Source organism: Silene latifolia, chromosome 10, assembly GCF_048544455.1.
Source record: "Silene latifolia isolate original U9 population chromosome 10, ASM4854445v1, whole genome shotgun sequence".
In the NCBI taxonomy this organism is placed as follows: domain Eukaryota; kingdom Viridiplantae; phylum Streptophyta; class Magnoliopsida; order Caryophyllales; family Caryophyllaceae; genus Silene; species Silene latifolia.
In genome coordinates, this window is record NC_133535.1 from 77,776,362 (window position 1) to 77,781,251 (window position 4,890).

The 4,890-nt window shown below is 39.6% G+C and overlaps 1 non-coding gene across 1 annotated transcript; it reads left to right on the forward strand.

The window, feature by feature from the left end:
- Positions 1–494: 494 nt before the first annotated feature.
- On the forward strand, positions 495–601 carry LOC141610128 (small nucleolar RNA R71). Its single transcript, XR_012528024.1, has one exon. It is a non-coding gene; the product is annotated as a small nucleolar RNA R71 (small nucleolar RNA).
- The last annotated feature ends 4,289 nt before the right edge of the window (positions 602–4,890 follow it).

The following is a 4,890-nucleotide window of genomic DNA, read 5'->3' on the forward strand; positions in this document are numbered from 1 at the left end:
AGAGATTTGGATGGAATTTGGTGTTTTCATTGTAAAAGTTGGAATAAGGGGTACCACTTTTGTATGCTTGGAAAGCATTCACTTGTTCATTTGTTCCCCTACATTCACCTTGGTCATGTCCCAAAGTTCCACAATTCTCACATATCCCACTTGGGATTGATGAGGATGCCGTCATGGCATTAACATGATGCTTCGATGATTTTGAGTTTTCCTCAAGTCTAGCCATAGCTTGTTCAAACTTCAAGTTGATTGTGTCAATGTGAGCACTAAGTTGAGCACCCAATTGAGTAACGGAGTCCACTTCATGCTTTCCTCCTCTAGTAGCCTTGCGAGGTCTACTATATTGTGAGTTATGGACCGCCATTTCCTCAATCTTGTTCCATGTTTGATTGTCATCAACTTCGGTGAACATTCCATTTGATCCCGTATTGAGAATGTTCCTAGAATCTTCATATAAACCATTCCAAAATTGTTGCACCAAAAACCATTCGCTAAGTCCATGGTGAGGACATGAGCGACAAATACCTTTAAACCGCTCCCAAGCTTCATACAAAGACTCTTCATCCCTTTGCTTAAAACCCGTAATTTGAGCTCTTAGCATGTTAGTCTTTTCCGGTGGGTAGAATTTTTTGTAGAAAGCTAGAGCCAACTTCTTCCAAGAATCTATTCCAAGGGTGGCCTTATCAAGGCCCTTCAACCATTGCTTTGCGGTGCCGATTAAGGAAAAAGGAAATAAGACCCATCTAATTTGGTCTTGAGTCACGCCCGTTTGAGAGATAGCATCACAATAGTCGCAAAAGGTTTCCATATGGGAATGAGGGTCCTCACTAGGCATCCCCCCGAATTGGCTCCTCTCAACTAATTGGATGAAGGCGGACTTGGCAATAAAATTTCCGGTGAGATGTTGCGGTGTCGGAGTACCATTTGGTAGATTCTCCTCGGTGGGTACGGAGTGTGACGAGAATTTTGGCATTGTAGGTGGATTTTGTGGGGTATTGTGTAATGGGTTTTCTTCTCCTTCTATTGCGAAAGGATTAACAAACTCACTAGTGGGTTGAACAACTTCACCAACACCTCTCAAATTCCTCCTAACAAGTCTCCTATTGTTCGTCAAGGTTCTTTCGATTTCACGGTCAAAAGGTAACAAATTACCTTGTAACCTTCTAGACATGCAAAATATCAAACAACTCGAAAACAATTAAAACAAACCTTGAGGGGTTTTACTTCCTCAAGGCGAAGAAAGACACAACTAATGACAATAAAAAGAAATCTAAATCAAACAAACACCGTCCCCGGCAACGGCGCCATTTTTGATGCGATCCCGCTAAGTGTTCACAAATTAAGATGTGGTCGTTGGTCACGGTCGAATCAAAACACAATTTATAGCTCCACAAACAACTCTACAATTAGTAAAGAGGCAAGTAAAGGTCGGATCCCAAGGGACGGGAGTTGAAATGAGATTTCTATTGTAACTAGTGGTGTCTAAGGGGTGTCACAAATTGGGTTGATGTAGAAGGTTACTAAACTAGAATAACAATGAAAATAAACAAGCAAGATGAATTAAAGGGGTGTAAACAATTGATTAAAGGCACTAGGGTGTCATGGGATCATAGGGGAATCATGGGATATGATCATACAAACATGTTCTCAAATTATAAGCAAGCAATTAGTGTTGTGATGGATTGAGTTGGGTTATATCTTACAATCCTAGGAAAGTTTGGGTCCCGGAGCCGAATCGATTAGATTGTACAACACTTACAAGTCGACTTAATCTTCCCTACTCAACAACATGCATGGTCTAATGAGACTCGAGTTGGGTTATGTCTTACAAGTCTCATTGAAAAGATAGGAGATGATAGTAAATGCAAGGATTCATAGGCTTAGCATTTCATCAAATATAACATGTGCATGAGTTGAGATCAAAACAAGCAAGCAAATAAAACATGAAAGCATATTAATTTAAGCATGAATCATTCCCCATGTTGCTTTCCCCTAATCACCCATTAACCCTAGCTAAGAGACTACTCACTCATTATCATGTTGATCATGCTAGCAAGGTTGTCAATCATACCAACAATATGAAACATGATGAATAAATGAAAGTAATTAACAATAATTAAAAAGGGATTAAGAGATTATACCTACTAATGATTCCAATAATAAAGCAAGAATAAAAGAAGTACTTGATGTTTGATTGAGAGGTTGTCAATCTCCCAACAATAACACAAATAATCTTCAATTACCCAAAATAAAGGATGAACAAGAGAGATATTAAAGAACTAGAACTTGGATTAAAACTTGATTAATACTTGATTACAATATTAAAGAGAGATTTGATTGATATTAACTATACTAATTATTGATAAGAAGAACATGCTCCTCTAGTTAGACTAATGGGGTATTTATAGTGAAAATTAGGGAGGATGCATTAGGGTTAACTAAGGGCTAAACTAGTAATTACACTTTTTAAGTTGAGCAAGGAGGACCCGGTATTTTTCGAGAGAAGGGCTTCTCTTTTCGTAGCTTGAAGAAGACAATCCGTGCTGTGAAGAAATCCGGGCGGAATAGGGTCGGGACGGGCGGATTGCATCGTTGGAATCCGAGCGGATTCTGGGGAATCCGGGCGGATTGTGGAGGGGGAATCCGAGCGGATTCGAGCAAGGACGCTCGGATTGTCTTTGGGCCGACGGACGATTGTTGACAATCCGCTCGGATTGTCAGTCAGCATAGTAACTTCTTCTTTTCTTCCCTTTTCTTCATAAATTCCTTGGGGATTTCTATGGGGACTCAAGGATCCTTTCTCAACGTTGCTCTTCTACTATGATATGTACAAAGGCCTTCTAATCTTGTCTCTCCTTGATGCTTGGTCATTGAATTCGATCAATTTAGTCTCGTTTTGCCATGAAAATGCAAGATTCTTACTCCTTTCCTACCAAGGGATCAAAATCTCAAAGAATATGCAAAACAAAGAACTAAAGATAAGAAATGACCCAAATAAGCACTAAAAAGCATGGAAACAAGGCTAATTCGGGGGCTAAATATGCGCCAATTATGGTCACATCAATCATTTATTTCATTTATTCATTGATGGCTATATAATCTACTAAATACTTTATTTATATTAATTGTTTCTGAATTGCAACTCCAATTTCACCGACTCGGGAAATCGAGATGGTAACATCTCCCAATTACCTTGGCCGGGTAAGAAGGGGGTGTCACATCTCCCAAATACGAAGTATTAAAATCTCCCCCCGTAAAATAAACTTCGTCCCCGAAGTTTCACCTCACTGTTCCCTTTTCAACTATTCCCTCAAATCCCATGTGCACGCTCTTCCCAAAGTTTGATGTTCCATTCTCACTACTTCCTCACAACTCTCGCTTTCACCTCACATTCCGTACTTCCTTTTTCCTAAACTTCCAAATTGTTACATTCACTCCCCCTAAAAGAGAACTTCATCCCGAAGTTCAACTATCAACCTCAAAATACGGTCCATTACACTCATTACGAAATTCCACATATGACCATGTTTCAGGTTCAACACTCTACAAATCCATAAACAAATCAGATATGGTCCTAATGCCATTGATATAACCTACTCTACGAGCCTCCCAAATGTCAAGGTATAAAGTCCAGCCCACGGTTCAAAATCCTAATCTCCTAAAAACTCCCAGCTCAATTGTTTCCAAGTCTACGCATAAGTCTCGGGGTATAACTCAATCATTACTGCACACACATATATATCACATCTAATATCATCCATGCATCTGTATGTAAATCAGTTATAAATATGCGGACTTTATAAAACAACCAAATGATGCAATGTCACTTGTCACGTGACTCAACTATGCCCAACATTGCGATTTTTTTCCGTACACCATGCCACGCATATACTGCGTCAAATCCACCACATAATCACACATATGTTTTCAACATCCATACCCATATATCACCAAGACTTCTGCTCATACGGAGACCATATACGCAATTATACAAATGACCACTATGTCACACACACACATTGTAACCTAATTACACATGTCACGCTAATAACTTTCATCAAAGTCTCACTTTACATAGCAAAGCCACAAAATGTGGTCAAACCTCAACAATTCATAAGGTCTCATTCACATGGGGTCAAACTATCCAACGCCAGCAAACCATTATAATTTGTGAACATAAGGGTATACACACAGTCAGGTCTAGTACTGACAAAATCAAGGGCCAAAGCAGACCACTCGGTCGAGTGTAGGAGGTCACTCGGCCGAGTAGGTGGTCACTCGGTCGAGTGCATAGTGCACTCGGTCGAGTGTCACCAGGGTATAACATTTCCGTTCTCAAACCCAAATCCAAACTTTCCTATTCCATCACATAGATGCTAATAAATCCTGATGGTGACTCGTATACCATTAAACAACCGATTTAAGCGCAGCTATCGGCCTTATGGCCGTCATTGCTACACAACTTAAACAAAACATCCAAGGTATACAACGAACACAAACATACTATTTCATCACCAACAACTGCACCGTAGTGCGACACATTAGTCACATCGATAAGCACAGCACTTACCCTAACTCAAGGACATGGTCTAATCACTCATCACTGTTAAGGAATAATAAAAACATCATCACTCACTTAATCACTACAACAAAATCACGATGTACACCGTGGGCGTTTCACATTGTGTATCACAAATGATCAAGCTCATCAACCATAATATTGAATCCTTAAGCATTAAATGCCCCACTCTTACTCTCATAAACATAAAACCAAACTTGGTGATGCCAAATCCACAATTACATATATCCTGATTATTAGAACTCAACTCATCCATAATCCACAATTAGGTCACCTGACACGGATTCACTCAAAACCTAAAACAAATTCTT